This window comes from Osmia lignaria, chromosome 9 (assembly GCF_051020975.1).
Source record: "Osmia lignaria lignaria isolate PbOS001 chromosome 9, iyOsmLign1, whole genome shotgun sequence".
Classification (NCBI taxonomy): domain Eukaryota; kingdom Metazoa; phylum Arthropoda; class Insecta; order Hymenoptera; family Megachilidae; genus Osmia; species Osmia lignaria.
In genome coordinates this window covers 9,494,297-9,512,574 of record NC_135040.1, presented here as the reverse complement: position 1 = coordinate 9,512,574, position 18,278 = coordinate 9,494,297, and the positions used below count along the sequence as shown (strand labels likewise).

Sequence of the window (18,278 nt, the reverse complement as noted above, 5' to 3'; positions counted from 1 at the left end):
CGTTAAGCGGAAATCAATCAAGATGCCGCGATGGCACTCGTTTAAAGATTCCATGGAAGATAGAGAGTTCGTGGCGGGTTACATCTTCATTCCGAAATCTTCAGCTGGAATTCACGCCCATCGCGTGCCAGCTGCTCGTTAAATCATTAGCGAGCCGAAACCACGGTGGCTCGCGATCCAAAACTTATTCCTCTCGACTGCGTTTCTCTCCTCTTCTCTAGCATTATTTTCGAACAAGAATCCAGCGATATTATTTATTATCAAACATTGAAAAGAAATATTGTGAAGAAACGTTGACGATGAAAGTTGGTTAACTAAAAATCCTAAAATGGCCGTCAGCTAAAAGGCTCAACTAGTGACACGACTCGGTATGGGTAAAGGCGCAAAAAGATATGGGGGCCGTGTGCAGCACAAAGGGCACTTTGTGTGCAAATTTATTGCACGACCCACGGTGACGCGTTTATGCGAGAATTATTTAGACACCCGTTAGTATTCCTCGATTAGGCAACCCGCTCGTGAAACCGAATGAGATTTCCGACAAAAGTTATCATAAAATTTCTTTCCACCGAAGAAAGACCCTTTAATTGAAATAAAATTGCAGATAAGTAAGGAACAATGGTTGACAGAGGTTTCATAAAAGAAATCTAAATGGTTTTATCGTAGACGCGGATTTTCGCCGGCCATCGCGCGATGCTAATCGATATCGATTCCTCGAATGCCTGGTAGCTCGTAGAAGGAAACACAGCCGATAAAATTAGACGGAAGCGATTGCCTTCGGAAAGTGGAATTCCGTTTAGCTCCTAAACTATATGCCGATAAATCGCCGATATAAAATTCCTATAGCCGGCTCGACGCGAATTCTAATCGACTGGTTAAGTAAATTCTATCCATTTCTTGATACATCGCTTGTCCCTTAATGGACACTTTATGCATCGACCCGTGGATTTAAAATTTCAATTAAAATCACTGTTATTCTTGTAAACGGTACGATGAAAAAGCAATGAGATTAATATTTTACTTTTTTCAAGAAACAATTCAGCAAGAGAAAAACAATCGAACGTCGTACGTTGCATTCTATTCGCCGCATGAATATTGATACGATGCAATTGAACGTAACGAATGGCACCGTATATCTCGTGGCGAAATTAATTAAGGGGCCAGTCGAAATTGTTCGCGGTTACGAATCACGGGGCGACCTCTCGCTCTCTCATTTGCACGGGTAATTCAGCAAATCGTAATTGAATTCGAAACTGTCCTCCTCTTCTCCCTCCATCGTGGATCATTCGTCAAAGAAATGAATGGACCGAGAAACGGTTTTTGTTTCGTTGCGAATGATTTTCGTTCGGGAAGAGGCGGAGCAACCATGGCTGGAGGAAAAAACTTGTGAAAATAACGGTTCGACATTTATTATGATTCATCATATCGTAATAAAAACATTCTGGACGACGAATTCGATAATCAACTAATCCAACTTATTAATTTATTAATTAACACTTCTTCGTTTTATCGTTTCTTTGATAGAAACATGGGAATTGTAAAACGTCGACGGAGGATCGAAGAATCGATCGATCCGCAGACGGGCCATTAATTCCATCTGCGAATGGAATTATGCCCGTTCGAATTTCCGGTTGATCCGCTGTCACATCAGCGTTGGCCTCCGTTTTCAAAAGCGGCGCGGTGGACACGCGGTGTCAAGCATCGGTCTGGCATGCCCGAAACTTTCATTCGTATCGTCTGAATTTTAATGGAGCCCGACATATTGTGCCTTCGTTGGTAATTCCTGTCGGATTTAAAGGGGAGTCCCGTCGTCTGCGGCTGAGTCTCATTGGCTCGTCCTGGTCGGAACATCGGTCTACCACGAGATAAAGTCAATCTTTCTGGCACCGTGGCCGACGCTTTTTGCGTCGTATCAGAGCGATACGTCTCCGATTTGATCTTGAAATAAGACAAAATCGAACGAACTCCGTTGCCGCTCCTCTTGTACGCGCCGCTTTTAAATTATTTGCCCCTCGCGATACCTCTCCAATTCTTTTTATTCTTCTATTTCAATCTCCCTTTCCCTTTACCCTTCGCAGCGGATGGAATCATTTGCATTTGTAACGTTTAGATAAATAAATCGGTGATTCTTATTTTCGCACCGTTATTCCCTTTAATTTTAGTACAGAATTAAACTCCAGTCACTCGAAGATTATTTTCAACCGTAATTCCGTTCGAACTTGGCTGGCCGATAATTTCACAGTGCTGAATAAAAAGGTACCTTTACCGGGTGGACGGTAAAAAGAAAGAAGCAGAATGCGAGTTAACTGAAAATCGTGGCAGAAGGATTACGGGAGCATCCGATTCCCCAACGGTCCTTTCTTATCGTTATCTCGGCACGCGGTAATTGAATTAAGTCGGTTGCTCGTTATTTCCTCGCGGTAATCTCGTGGCCGCAAGAAGACGCCGATCCGCGAGATGGTACGGGTACTGTTTGCTTTATTGCTCGATACAATTTGTCCGGCTCGGCTTTATTTATCATTGCCGGGACGCTTCCGAGAAGCGTGGAGAGGGCCGGGATGTTCGATAAGTCGCGTAAAAAGAAGGTGGACGAGAAGGGTTGCGAAGGCGGGCAGTCGCTTTAATTTACACCGTCCATGATTTATCCCGCCGGGCAACGTCACTTCCGTCTCCGATTCACCGTCTTATCCTCCTCCTCTCCTTCCACCTTCCCGTTCCGCTCCTTTTTTTTCCTCCTCCTTTTCGCCGCGAGTTCTTAAGAGAGTCGCGCGCTTTTTGATTTACGATCTGACCTCGAGGCTCGGCAGGAAATGGAGAGGAACCGGCAGAAAGAGTAAGAGAACCGGGGCTCCTATCGTTTATTTCCAGTCGCCTCGTTACCTCGCTGAATTTACGGCCCTGAAGAATCGCAACCCCTGTCAAATTTTGTGTTTAACGCATCGATCGCTGCACCGAATTGACTCGTGTCCTAAGGAATTCAAAGGAACTCTATTCTAAATAATTTTTATTTACATGAAACAAAGAAAAGAAAGAATTCAGCAACTAGATCCTAGTCCTAGTTGCTCCACGAACCAGTAGAAGGGACAAAAAGCGACGCGAGAGGACACCGAGGGGAAAGAGCATATAGGATCTTCGACGCGAGAGGAAGGAAAGCGTAGAGAAGAGCGAATAAGAGAAGAAAGGAAGACGAAGGCAACAGGAGGTTCGCGTCGTGATGTGTTTGCGCTGATCGCGGCGCAACAGGGACACATCTGGCCGCGTGGGAAGATCGCGCTCTCATTCCCGGTCGGCCACGGTGAACCGCGTCCAGGTTTCTCTATTTATGCGAAATCGCCGCGGCGATCCGCGTCGGCCCCGATTTATTTATTATGAAACACTCGGGACCAGTTGGGAGAACCGATCTTGCGTGGCCCGCGCGTGGCTGGAATTTCAAATCCGTGAACCACATGCGAGCCAACGTCCCGTTAACAGATCGACTGTCAACCAGGCTCTACGGTTCCCATAGCTTTCTTCCAAAGAACAAGAAAATTTTCAATACCACCACTGGCATCAAAGATTCCTTGATTTTAATTAAAAATGTAGCGAATCGAGATTAGTGAAAAGTATCCATCACCGAAAGGGTTAAAAGGAACGGGATCTCGTTCTCCGCAAGGCGTGTTTCAAAATCTGTTGGACGACCTTGCCAACGAGGACGACGCGTTTCACCGACGCGGTGTTCTCGATCTCTCGATCCGTCTCGATCCAGCCGATCAGCTCCAGCTGACCGATGACTAAGATTACGTGGCACCGACCGATTGTAATTGGCTCGCGCAAAACCTATCGCGTGCGGCGAGCTCGCTAAAACCGCAGTAAATCAGTGACGGGTTAAGGATCGCTTATAAATAACCAATTAGAGACACCTGCGTGCTGCGGACGAGTAACAGAAACCGACCTTATATCCCCCACGGTGGAATGCAGATGCGCCACTCGCTTTGATCTTTATTCCTATACGTGTCTTGCGTTGTCCTTTGTATCGACAGGTATACACCGACGTCTGGCATTTCTAGCCGGTCCTTTGAAAAATCGCGATGGTGATTAATAGAAGAATCGATAGATACGCGCCTACCTTCGCTGAGTCTATATTGTTTCGATCCGAACAGCATAGTCGGACAGGTTGCAAACGATTCATGGACACACCTCTGCTCTGACGAGTATTCAAAGAATTTTCAGATTCCTGAAGAATTTAGTTAGTTATTTAAAATTTATTAGTCAATTGTAAGATTGAAAATCTTGATAAGGAGGCTATAGCATTTAGACTTTTTGTCTAAGTAAGTGTTATCAAAAAAATTCTTGCGCCATTGTGTTTAGTGGGTCAAAATCTCAACGACTGACCGAAAAAGGGTTGGTTCTAAAGCGAATCTCGCTCTAGTTTGTTCTACTTATTCTAAGTAAAATTAAATAATATTTGAAGGCTTATGACGGAGCCCCCTATAAAATGGGCCCCGGGGCTGCATCCCCCTTTAATTCGGCTCTGCTAATATTAGCAATTTAACAGTTGAAATACTAGACGATTGTCAATCAAACGTCATAAACGTTTTACTTCCCACCGCAAATGGGTCAAAAGGAGAGACGACTATCGAAAAACAGCATTCCTTGGTGTCTCTTTATCTTCGATCAAACCGATCGAAAAATCATCATCTTTAGAGCACATTAAACCGCTAAACGTTTGATCGCAACGACATACCTGTACCGGAGAAAAATATTCATAAATCAAGCCCGCGACGCCTTCCGTGTCACCGTTCTAGCACAGGTTAGACGGGGAAGATCGATGATCGAGCGTGGATGATGAAGAAAAGCATCCTAGAAAGTCCACGACATCCTGACCGAGAATCGTTACCGTGCTTTATGTTCGATTTCGACGTGTTCGACGGTACGGTGGCCGGCAAGAAATCGGCTGATTTAATAGAAACGCATTCCCACGCAACCATGGCTTCCTCCTCTCCTCCTCCTTTTTCACCATAACGTACTTCGTAGGTACAATGAGCGCTGTTTTTTTTCGGGCTCGTTCACGGCGAGATAATTATCGTACCTCTGAGAAAATGTATTTTTCTCAGCCACATGGTAAACGTTTTCCAGCCCAGGCTTTATTCAAATTAAATTATTCAAACAGAGGACGAAGTACTGTTGTCCTATCCAGTATTATAAATATTTTTTTCTTGGTGGTTGTAACAATTGATACGTAACTATTATAATAATTTCTACGTTGGTACAAGGGCTGATTCAGTAGCATTGGATCTTCCGTTTAGTTTGATTCCTGGACGTGGATCGTTGGCTGGCAAGTGAATCGCGTTCTCACGATTGTCTGATCTACGTTTGGCAGTCGAAACGAGGCATAATAACGGCGTTTCGCCGGTTGCAAACGATAATCGTTGCGTTTCGTCTGGTCAGGAAATCGTAAATCGTCGAGACAGGCTTCTGGTTCGATCATAGTTAAAAGTTCATCGTCCTCTTTGTTGATCGAATGTCCCTTTGGTTATACTTGATGATTCTTACGATCCGTTTCAAGACACTCGAGAAATTAACTCATGCTCAGTGGAATTTCTTAAACGTTAACATTGAAGAGAACTAGGGAGACCTACCTTGAAGTCGATGATTTCTCGGATAGTAATCGAGTCAGTTGTCGGCGGTAAACGACGTAGAAGAACGAAGAGTATAACAAACGAGCGAGTCTATCGCCACCTGTGCTGACCTAGGACTTTCAATAGCGCGGAACACCTCGGATCGCGCTGACAAGTGGTATAAATTACGAATCGATAGTCTCTTTAATAGAAATGTGGCGGCCACCGAGGTTCCCAGCGGAGGAAAAGGCAAAAGGCCGTGAGGACTTTTTGGGCGTTTGAGCCGTCGGGTCAAGGTGTAATAAAACAATAATTCGTACCGTTTTGACGAACGGTACGAAGGATCAGGAAGTCGTCGAATTCCCTTTTGGACGAAAGCATTTTCTCTGGCTTGCGAGGACACTTCTTACGAGGAACCATCTTGGAGGCAAGCCACGCGCTAAGTAACAACTTTGTCATTGCACATAGTAACAGTTATTTCGTATCCTACCGATTTCCTTCGCGTGATCCACTCAGAAAGAAGTAAAATCTTGTCGACAACTAACTCTGACTGCAACTTAATCTGAAATCGAGGTTGCATGAAAACGACGAAGGGAAAGGACCGACAGTGATCGAGTTCGTAAAGATACTAAAAGTTTAATTAAACGAAATCCTTACACGTGTAGCAAGGTTTCTGTCAACCGTGTGAACCAAGAAAAATCGAAGGAATAAACATCGGCCGACTTTCTCTTCGAAAAAGAGTCGATGGAGCGAGTAACTTTTTTGCCGAAAAAACGTCTGTCCCCGTCCATAAACACAGCGGGAATTTCCGAAAGCGCTGATGCCAACGGGACAAGAACATCGAAGGCTAAAATACAGTGGCAATTACTTGGGCGGTCGACATGCCGTGGAGCAATTAAAGGCCGGCGAACGGTCGACCGTGCGGAGAGCACATCCTCGCGACCCGTGAAATCTAATGCGAAACGAATGCGTCCCTGCTTTTGCCGCAGCGATACGCGACCGACTGGTTGCCGCATCGTATCGTGTGTGCGTGTAAGTACGCGGCGAAGAGTGCGTGCGTGTCCGGGTTCGTAATAAAAAAATTGACGACATCGCCACCGCGCCGGCGACACGACGACTCCCCGCCGACCAATAGCTATTGATCAGCGGCTCTCTTGTGGCCGAGCGTGGCCGACGGCTCTTCTGGTGAGCCAGCAACAGATCCTTGAACCGAGGCAACGCAATTCGAGAGAGACTTTGCCGGTCTGAACCCCTTGATACCGGCTTACAATTTATTTCAAGATACATCCTCCTCTTTGCTGCTCTCACGCTAGCCCTGATTTTTTAATGATATCAAACGATCAAATAGAACGATTGAGAATGACCTCTCTTGAATCAGAGATTCGAGGAACGAAGCGAATGGTTATCAGTGACCGGGAGCGGATAAAACAACTGGACGCGTTCCTCATCACCGGCATCTCTTTCTGGTCCGCGGCAAGTCAGCTTTTAACGAGCGGGCGTATACCTCGAGATAGCCGTCGAGGCCGCGGCTTTTGCTCGCCTCTTTCTTCGGGAACAATAGGCCCCGGCAGGGGAGTTAATCTACATACGCAAATTCCAACGATAGATCTTGACCGGCTAACAGAGAGAGAGAGAGAAGGGCGGCTGCGTATTGCTCGGACGTACACGCGTACGTCTTCAACAATGGGCTTATACCCCTGCGGTACGGCCCTGGCCGGCATCCCTGAAGGAAGGACAATAAGCTCCGCTTGATAGTTATTGTGCCTAGTCCAGCTCCACTCTCTCCCACCGTGAAAAGAAAGAAGAAACCTTCCGGTGAATAAAACCGTCTCTTTGGTTAGTCGAGTGGAGACGGTATGCTTTACTGTTTACGCTAAATAATTGCCACGATGCTAGCCGCAATTGAAACGGCTCTTAACTAGTCACCACTTCGACATCCTGAATATAATTCCTTGAAAAGTCCGTTCGATGTTTATTGCTCTTTGGTCTTAGTTAACGCCTGTGAAAGCTTAAAACGATGAATAGAACCGGTGAGATTGACTGGGACTCGTTGCGTTATCGGCAAGCAATTCCTTCCAGGCGTCTACTATTTCAGCAAGTGTATCTGCACCCTGTCACGGCGAAACAGCTTCCACTTTGCGTTAAACTGACGCGAAAAGTTTTCAACGTTCTTCGTTAGTAGACTCGGCGTCCTCTTGATTGCGAGAAAGTGGTGTGTGCTAGGATTCCATTGTAAGATCTTCTTTGCGATATTCCTGGAATCGGAATTTCGTTCTTGAATAAATATTAATCCTATTCGATCAGCTATAGATGGAAAACTGATCGGTCTAGGACTGATTATTTCCATAGGAACAGTTTTAAGATCCATCGGTTCCCTATTTTACCTAGGGTACCACGGATCAGACACGTTCCCAGGTAGCGTCAGGTGTTGGCACACGTGGCGGAAGGTAGATTCTCTCTTTTTTTTCTCGACACGGTGGGTCCGGCGCGAGCGTAACGGAAGAAGCTAGGGACTCTCTCGAAGCAGTCGCTTTTCCGTATCCGAGGATGGCACGACGACCTTTGAGGTCGATGCACCTAGCTCGGTCGGTCGACTCGGCGTCAAAACAAGACCGGCTGATAGGACAGTGTCGGGTTGGCTCTTCTGGTGCCGGGAAAGGTTCCCACCGTCTAGTCATCACCCCGCGACTCTGCTCTCCATCTCCCTTCGCGCTTTTCTCCATCTCTTCCAACGTCTCCTTCCTTTCTTCCCGACCGGTGCTCGCGATTCTTGGAAGCTCGCGAAGGCGCAGCGCTGTCTGGCCGAGCTGGTGACTGCTCGTCTGCAACCAGGCACAAATACCTACAGTCTGTCTCACAACAGCGCAACCGACCTGACGTTCACTACGTGCGATCACTAGAAGTAAGCTTGGACAATTTCAACAGATTTTTATCAAAACGCCTTTCTTCTTCAACTGATGATATCGTTGGTGTGCTTGAAATCGCTGAGATCAAGGTGGTTCCATTATTGAACGAGTAATGGAAAAGATTCCCAAAAGGTTCCCAAGCACAAAATAGTTTATTTTGACGAAGTATTATTATAAGTAAATCTTGTGTGCATTCTTGTGAGATAGACTGTAGAAAGCTGGCGCAACCACTGGAATGAGAACCAGCGCGAGATCCAAGAAGAAGAAGAAGAAGAAGAAGAAGCAGTAGTAGCAGGAATAAGAATCAGAGTGAAAGAGGAAAAGAGAAGAGGTAGGAACGAGTAAAACCAGGCTGGCTGAGCCGGCTACCTTGCCTGGTAGAAAGATGCCTACGACGGTATAAAAGCCAGATGAGAAAGAGAGAGGAGCCGGCTTCTAAGTAGCTACGTGATCAGCGATAATAACGCGACTTGGAAACGTGGAAGATCGTTCCTCTTCGCCTTCCACCTTTTTCTATCGGCCAAGCGTACTATCGTTGCTCGTTTGGGTTACCGCCGCCGTGCGAGCGGTTTAGGTTACTATCCTAGGACAACAGAGCCTTGGCTTTTCTCTGTCTGGCTTCCGGGAAACGGGGAGGTAACGGCCGCCACGCTGCCTGCCTCCATCGCGTCCACCTGTTTCTTCTTCATCCACGTCGATCGCTTCGGTTGATGCTCGATTCGTTTACAATATCGATCGGGTTTACTGTGTTCTCCAGCGGAAGGGTTCTTGTTCGCCTGTCCCGCGGGAACCATACGCTTTTATGCGTTTAGATTGAGATTAGTGGTCGAGTTCGTGGGACACGGAGCGAGAACCAGGTTCGGTTTATTTCAAATCCGTTGATTCGTGTCACTTTTGTATTCTACCAATCGCAGAACGGTAACTTTCCTAGACACCTGCTGAGAGAAAGCTAAACAAAGCAGGAAATACAGCGACAAATACGAAGGAAATTAAAGCACCGTACGTGAAAACCTTCCTCCAATTACAATCACGATGGTACGAGCAAGAAGAAAGTACACGAGACGCGTGTTAAGGCTTAAACGAGAAGATCAATAGTTGGCGGGATGAAAGGTTACGAGGCTGGAGCACGAGCGACAATAATGGTTGCACGATTTCAAAGGATTCTCCCTTTCGACTCTTTTTCTACCTCGCGGTCTTTCTTCGGGTAACCCCGTTGAATTATTTACGAATAGATTTATTCGCGTCATTCGTTTTCGTCGCTCATCTTTAATAGGCAGCCGCTCGCACCTGCCTCCTACCAGCGATGTTCCGTTTTCAAGTAGTGACAGATGAATTATTCCCCAGATCGGGCTAGGCGATTTTTCTTGGCTACCGCTTTGCGATAACGACATGCGTGCACCGACGCTTTTAATATCGGCCCGTAGACAGACGAGAGGTGGCATATTAATTCGGAAGCATCCTGTCGGCCTAACGCGCCGTTTTTTTACACAAATCTACCTTTACAAAGCGCCCCCTTCGTTTCTTTAATGGGCTGCCTCGGAAACATCACTAATCTCTCAACGGGGTGCTGTTCGCGTGAGGATCATCCAATTCGCCTACTCTTCTATCTGTTTTTAAACGCTATAGTTTTGAATGAGTTTGCTGTTATGATTTTCTAAAAGAAGTTCCTGTGTTTCGTTAATTAGGTAACGTGGTTCGCAATTTTCGAACCAACGTTATTGTCCGTCTGCTCACTCTTCAAGGTAATAAAACGATTCGATTCTACTCGCGGGCAACCTTAAAAGCGGCTGCTTTTAGCCGCACCGAAAACCGTGGATGATTTAGTTGGTAGGAAAACGAACTTTGTCGCGGTCGCGTCGGGACTAATGATATAATGCTTAATTGGCCTCATTCCTCATTCCGTTACTGCACACCGGAACGGAAAGCACGAAAATAGAAGTCACCGTTCGAGCGGACGTACGACCCGCTCGGACCATTTCCTCAAAAGCGTGCAATAATTGGAGCGAACTGGATGCCAATTTGTTTCCCTGATACCTCTCTCACCCCTGCGCCGTTTGTTCCTAACAAATGTATGATTCGTCTCTGGAACGTGGAACGTCAGCCTCTCGGGACTTAATTAACCACACGCCTCCACTTTGCACCGCTAGATTTATTCAACGCTAAATCAACTGGAGGCGATCTGCGTCCTTCGAGCCTCTTATTACATTATCCAAGGGTAAATTTTTGTTCATTACAGTTTCATTTCACGTTCCTTCTACTCTTTCATCGATCAGCTGATCAAAATCAGTCGGTTATGATCAGTGATCTGTATCTTGTTGAATGGTATATAAATATGCGAATAATCTGACGAATCATCGATCGATCGAACTGATTCTTCGTTTGGTACTTAACAAAGAAGTACCGTTGAAATTCCAGTGATTCGAAAGAAAATCGAAATTTTCTTCCTCGAATCGTCATGGCTGGTGACAAAAGTTTGCGCGTGTAGTTTGAAACGGACAGGAGACGAGCGCAGCAGCATTCCCGGCGCGCGTAGGAACCAGTCCTGACAGGAATCCAGGTCCTGGCGGATCGACGCCGAGTGATATCGGTTCGCTGCCCGGTATTTCCAGCTTATATCGAAACGTCTGGTCTGGTTTAGGTGTGTATCCCGGTGGTACACACAATAGGGGCGGCGATCGTTTGTATCGGGTCTGACCGGTCCCGGAGAATATCTAACCGCGCGTGTTGCCGATTTAAACCGTGATTTTGCTCGTTGCGCGCTCGCGTCCCGAGCGGAGTCCCGGGATACCAGGAGCATCCATCAGGCCTCGTCAAACCAGCCGACGCATCAGTGGATCGGCATTCATTGGCCACGGCCAGAGAAAAAGAGAGGCAGCGTGGCAGCTTAAGAAAAAGGACAAAGAGAAGAAGAAAGCTCCTCTACCTTCGTCCTCTTCCTCTCGGCAAAACCTCTTCTGACTTCCTTCGGTTAGCCGCGACGCACACGTATACACAGACACGTGTAGGGGGCATCGTGGCGCAACCAACAGCCCCCTGTTCCACCGCAAGAACTCTGTAAAAATACGTCGCTCGCAATCAGCTGACAGATCAGCCGACGCGCGGTAAACACTTTCGCCGACTTCTGCCGCGCCCTTGCGTCAAAACTGGCCAGCTATTCTCGCAAAGACCACCTCTCTGGGTCGCTTCAAATTGGACAGACTTAGAGACCGATGGAATCATCCTAAATCTAAATTGGACAAAGCTATTCATCCACGAGTAAAGGCGCCATCGAGGAAGAGCTGTAACGCGCGAAAGATTGGAGTCTTCCGCTTTCTGTACATCTGTCCCCTTCGACCTATCCGAAGCAAGAAGCTCAGCAGCTACGACGCCGAATGACGAAGCACCTGTGCGAGCTTGTCTCCGGCCAAGTCACTCGGCGCTCTACCACAATTATCATCCATTTACCGGCCATCAAGCAGTTAGGAACGATTACGGCTATCATAGTCGGTTTCGTCAGCGACGCTCGGTCAAACGAGGGTGACGGACAGTCGCTCGTAATGGCGTTCGCAACGCAGAGCCCATCAAACGATTAGCGGATCCACCTGTCATCGTAGATCCAACCGCTCCCAGCGACGCGGACCGATTATCATCGCATCAAGGCGCCCTAATGCCGCGTATCCGTTCTCTGTATTCGCTAGTTGATCGCTTCTAATCGATTCCTTCGCGAAATCGATCTTACGAAACGGGGTAGCAAACCAGGACGCGATTTTCCAGCGAAATGTCATCAGTTGTTGCATGGATAGCTATGAAACTGAGCAACCACCGCGTTCAGCGGGTCTGTGACATTATAGCAGCGGTTGTGTCAAGAAGACTGAGGATTCTGTTACATGGGAAGGTAAACAATTTTCACGAAAAGTGGCAAACGAGGGTAGGATTCATCGATAACGACATAGGATTGATCGGAGCTATCGTGATTTGCTATCTGCACGTGCAACGGAGGATCATCTTTTTCTGACAGCGCGTAGCTGCCTGCCAGTCTACTACGAGCGAAACGGCGCGAGCAAGAGGGAACGAAGAGAAGAGACGAAGGTACAAAGCGTCATATCGAGGAGGAGCTGGTCCAGACGGCATAGCACTGCCGGTTAGTTGTCTCTCGAGGCACGTCTTAGCCGGCCCTACCAGGAATCGGCCGGACTACCTCGATGACTCGTTCCTCGTCCTCGTACCGATACACGAGGTGGCTCCTGGCCTCGGTTGCCCTCGCCGCCACCGGGTCTCCAGGGAGCTCAACCAATGTCGTTAGTTTTGACGTGCTTTCGCTTCTCTCTTTCTCCTCGTCCTCATCTCCTTCTTCTTCTTCTCCTCCCTCGCTGGCATGACGGTTCCCGCGAGATCGTTTCTCGCTCGTCTCTGTCGTGTTCTTCCGAGCAGTCCGCCTGCGAACAGACCGGAGCTCTCGCGAAAAATTGCCGTAGGATTCCGAGCGGTCTTCTTGCGCAACACGTTATACAATCGAATGTTTGATGACAGATACAGTCGGCACGCGGAGCCGCGTACGATAACAACTTATCGTACCGCAACCGGCGTCATCGGTCGGGCAGATCCGCGGTGTCGTTGCACTTACTGCACCCGGGCACCTGGCCGCAATCTTATCCCCCTGGTCCGAAAGAGCTTCCTTATTAATTCACTGCGACGCTTTTTTATCTTACCTCGCGGACGCTCCCTTTCTCGCGATAAGCAAATTAAAGCGCGCGACAAGCGACGAGATATAGCGGAACGAGCCCGCAGCTTTGTCGCTACGGTTGTTTGCGCCAGCTACTGTCTCAGATACTTGACTGAGCTTCGGCTGTTGTTCTCAAGGTCCCTGTTGATTCATTTTGGTTTCTGTGTTCTTCCTATACGCGTAGGTTAGCATCTGTCAACTTATCTTTTATGGCAATGATTTCTCCTCGCAGTTTGTCAATAGGAATTGACGCATCGTAGATCTATCCTCTAGGGGAGTTAATTTATGCCATGGTCTCCGGAACAGTAGACTCATTGTTCACTGTCCTACACTTGATTCTCACGTTTATTATTCGCCAGAAATTCGCTGAAATTTACGACTGTACAGTTCCAGCGGCTTCTGACAGGATAGAACATCGGGTAGCAATGCGCCGAAGCAACATTGTTAAAGCAACACGAACCGAGTCTGACGCTGATATCCTATTACACCGTGAAATTCGAGGCTTTCTTCACGAAATCCTCCGAAGGGTCGTAGAAATTTGAACTTCCTCAGCATAGTCAAGTGAATGATCTTCGAGTAGAACGTATTACGAGCCTCGAACTTCGTGAAATGTAATACCTTTACAACTTCACGTGTGATTTCACCGAAAGGTCTCCGGAATTAAGTTCTATTCACTTATCTGAATTCTTGTCACTCGACAATGCTCTGAAACCAGTTACCCCGTGTTGCCACCTGTGCGGTGTGGTTCGAAATCGAAAAGTCGATCTCCGGGGAAATAATCGGGGCAGAAGATTGCAGAGCAACCGAGGACGATCAAGGATTTATTCTTTTTCCGGGCGCGGTACGTCGGAGAACATCGTTACTCGACTGGTTCCCAAGCGTTTCTTCCTCGGCGTCGTCAGTTCGTAAGTCACTTTCACGGACGACACCCGTTAGATGGGATCTGGACGTGTATCGGTCGTCGATCCTCGCTGTCTTCTGGATCGTAAATTCAGAGGGGGTACAGCCGAAGGGATCGCCGTTCGACGAGCAACGAATGGGCAGTGGGTCTTTTTCTGCGACCACGTAGCTTCGCCGCATAACGACGAACAACGAGCGCACCCAGCCTTCTACTTCTTCTTCTATCGAGTTTCACTTGCAAATCGATGCCTAAACCTCCCGATACCCGGTACTGTACTACATCTCTTCTGCTCGTCCTTGCTGCTCGAAAACAACGTTGCGTATCGTGTTTCGAGTTGCTCTTCAAGGTTTGCCGGACGTTCGTTAAGCTGTTGCCCGAGGCTGTTCGATAGATTTTCTTCTCTATGGATCTTCATATTTTATACAGCCAGAGCACGAGGGAATGTTTTCTCTGGGAGCAGGGTTAGGTCTATCTCGAGACTTAATCGTTAAAAAGCATCGCAAGGCTAATAGCTAAATGTATATTCCATTATTTTCTCTAATAGCATTCGGTGTTTCGAACAATTCGCAATTACCCGACAGAAATATCACGCGTGTCGTGTAACGTAAGATTTCTTCTGGCGTCAACCCGTTTCACTTTTGATATATCTTATCACTGAGATTTACAACGACAGGCCGCGGTTCGTCTAATTTAGTGGCTCCGTTTAATATGCTGCCGGCGAAAAAGTGGACGCATAGATAGCGGCACGGTAACGAGGTAGTTGAGTTATTGACAAAAATACTTGAAACGTTATCGTCTAATGGATCTCGCAAACTGGACTTTCCATTACGTACCCACACCTCTCACGCTCCCCTATCTAATTGATAAAACTGCCGGTGAGAAAATTATAAGAATCGTATAAAGTTCTGACCGCAGTTCTTTAACAGATTCCAAGCAAGGTGATAAACTGTCTCCTAAGGTGTCGCTGATATTGTACTTTCAAATTTTAATTGGTAAACTATAAAGTTACCGGTAAACTAGTTTCTTTTGAAAATTTACAATGTTGTTTATCTGTGAAACGAGAATTCTCGGGGAAAATTTGCCCGTCTCGAGAACAGAAGTGTTCGCAAATCTCGGGCTGAAGTTCGCGGCAATTTTTCAAGGGACGCGTTCCCTTTCCTTTGAAAGATTAATCTTTGTAATCTTGACGTATCTTCGTACATAGTCGTTCGCGATGCGACGTGTACGCCTCTTGCCGACAGTTTTTCTGTCGAGCGGATTCGTTCGCGCGCGCGCGCGCGGTGAGCAGGGACGAAAGACATGAACCAAGCGGTCGATTTACTGCCCGCTCGTTCGAGCGGAGCAACAGGAACCCAGGATGGGGGAAAACTCCCTAAAGGTTATTGTACCATCGATCGATTTCGCCAGGAACTTTGAAATCTTTCAAAAATCGTAAAACTGTTGAGCGCGGAATTGCCCTAATTCTCTTCTCGGTATACAAAGAAACATTAATAAACACCGAGAACAGGAACTAGTACGCGCGAGTTCTGAAAAGTTAACGGCAATCGAGAGAAGAAACGAGTTCTACGAGATGCAACGGACGCGATGAGAATCGATCGAAAGCAGAAAGAGCCCGAATATCGATGGCGATTCTGTTTTGTCGCGCGACGCGTGACGAACGAGTATCGGACCACAGGTTGGCACACATTCCTGGCCACCGTGGCTGATCGTTATCGGACGCGAAACGTTGCAGTAGCCCGGAAGAGAGGTCGGTTGCACTCGGTGGGAAGGTCGAGAGAAACGAGTTTCTATATCGACGATGGACAGAAGCGTATTTTCGAGGCGTTCTGGCCGCCGGCGACGAACGATCGGTACGAGGATCGCTTACGAATCGTCGCGTCGGTTCCTGAGACGGTGGCGAGTTGGAGCCGCGTGTTCTCCAACGAGGGGAACTCGTTTGTTAGTTTTTGCCCGGCTACCCAACCACGGACAACGATCACCGCTCGCTGCGCTCGGCGATCATCGATTTTTATAATTTTCCATGCCGGTTCGGCTCTTCGGTCGACATTGATCTCGCGTATTCACTCCGCTCGTTGCAAAAAGAATTTTGCTATTTGAAAATTTCTCTCGTCCAAACTCTATCATTATCTATTCTTTCCGTGTTCTTCGTTAACCAATCAAACGCGACCGGTGATATACCGCACGAGGCCCTTATTATACGCTAATTAGAGAGAATTCTCGCTTCTCGAGAAGATCCAACGATCGATCCACTGATGATCACCTTTCCTCGGCTGATCGTGCCGTTGCCTCCGCTGCGGCACTCTTCTGTCATCGGCTGACCTTTCGTAGCCTTTTGCCCGTCACGTTGCTGTCACGACGAGGTCGAATACGAGCTGTTGTTATCGACGCGTCGCGACGTTCGTAATTACGCTCGGCGATTTTCTTCGAGGAAGTTACAGGTGATTTCAAAACACGCGCGATATTGTCGTCGTTGCTCGGTACTGTACATCGATGCAGAAGCTCGACCCGAGCGACGACGATGTTGGCTCGTTACGTTAATTCGAGGCTGGGTGTAATTTCTGTAAGGCGACTTGATCGTGTAAGAACGCGTTCCCATCGAGCGTCGTATTACGCAGATTTTACGTCCGATAAATTATGCAAATCGCGCCGGTGGAAATTGGAAATTCGAGCGTGCAAATTTGATTCGCGACGGAAATTCGCCGCGACTGCCGTCCCAGCCTCGATGTATCCCTCTAATTACGCGAATTCACGTAACGGGTTTGACCGCGAATCCGTGCCGCCTTTTTGTTCGATCGCGCCGATCTTTCGGCTGTCCCTCGAAGGTAGATTCAACGGGCAGGATGCATCCTGCCGTCTCGCGAGATCTACTCGGGGCGACGGTTAATTACAATTGGCAAGCGTGGTACTCGGTCGCCCTGGCAATTAGTCATGCTCGACAATGGCATTACGGAGCGGTTGGAGGATGATCGATAGCGGTGCCATCGGTGGATGCGTGCGAGACTCGCTAGTAGATTGCTCTTCCGCCGTAATAATCCTTCCTTCTGCGAAAAGAAACCGTGATTAATATTATCGCGTTCATATTGCCCTCGCGCGGCTGAATCAACGCGAGATACAGGATCCATTATCCCTGAGCCGCGATGCTTCTGCACCCTTCGATTCTCGCCACTCGTTACAATTCTTCGTACTTGCATTCTGGAAATCTTAGATGAGCCACCGATGATTTTTTCACCACTTCTTGAACCTTGCAGTTCTAAAGAAGGAAAGTGATCGAAACGTTGGGTCGGTCCGCTTTCTCCCGGATTACGCGACCGCCGCCTCGCATCCTTGCGAGACAGAACAAAAGGACGAACGGTCGCGAGCAAGCGGTGGCAGTAAGGGAGCAGTAAGCGGAGCAAAGTGGACGATAAAAGCGTAGCCCGAATGAGCGTTCGGCGATCATTTAGGTCAGGCGGCTCGTGATGCCGAGAAAGAAAGTTAGCCAGCCGATCGTCGAGATCGCGAACCCGGTGGACCGGCTTCGTTCGAGCTGTTTTGCCAACTTGCGCAGCCTTGTAATCCGTAGTTTTATATTCTGCCCACTTCGCAATAAAAACCCCCTCGCCGCTCGGTATTTCAGCTTCTGTGCAAACATATCCACCTCTGCTTAGACCATCTATATCCTTTTATTCCTTCTACTTTTTACATGAAATTTCATCCCCTATCAAAAAAATAGGCTACACCTGTTATTGGGGCTTGGGTGCTCTTAGGAGATTCTCCATAAGTGTATAAAAATGAAATGGTCGAAAACGGAATAAAAAATGAGTCAACCGGCGTGTATCGTCCTGACGAACAAGTCACTCTCACGAACTGTCTCCGAGGCACCTTGGACGGGTCCTCGGTTGCGCGATAGGTGGGTCAGCCTCGGCCAGTGTTCTTCGCCTCGGTGAGTCATTGCTGGGCCCCGCGGCATTGCGGGCTGGCGCCAGCGTTACGCAACACTACTCAAGGCACCCTCGTGTCCCAGCAAGCTGAAGACGTTGCTGTCTCGTGATCAGAGCCACTTGCCTTCCCGTTACGGCTATGATTTATTTCGCTATTTTTCTACGCTCGAAATGGTAGAAAGTCCAACGGAATAGTCAAAGTACAGGTACCACGAATAGTCGGATATTTACAGTGAACCAAAGTGACAAGCATTA

General features: G+C 47.7%; 1 protein-coding gene and 1 long non-coding RNA gene across 5 annotated transcripts in view; both read left to right on the top strand.

Moving 5' to 3' along the window:
• Positions 1-18,278, top strand: part of LOC117603362 (Myocardin-related transcription factor) — a 168,775-nt gene that overhangs the window by 58,971 nt on the left and 91,526 nt on the right. The window lies entirely within an intron of this gene.
• Positions 1-18,278, top strand: part of LOC143305674 (uncharacterized) — a 57,923-nt gene that overhangs the window by 38,722 nt on the left and 923 nt on the right. The gene's annotated exons all lie outside the window — the stretch shown is intronic.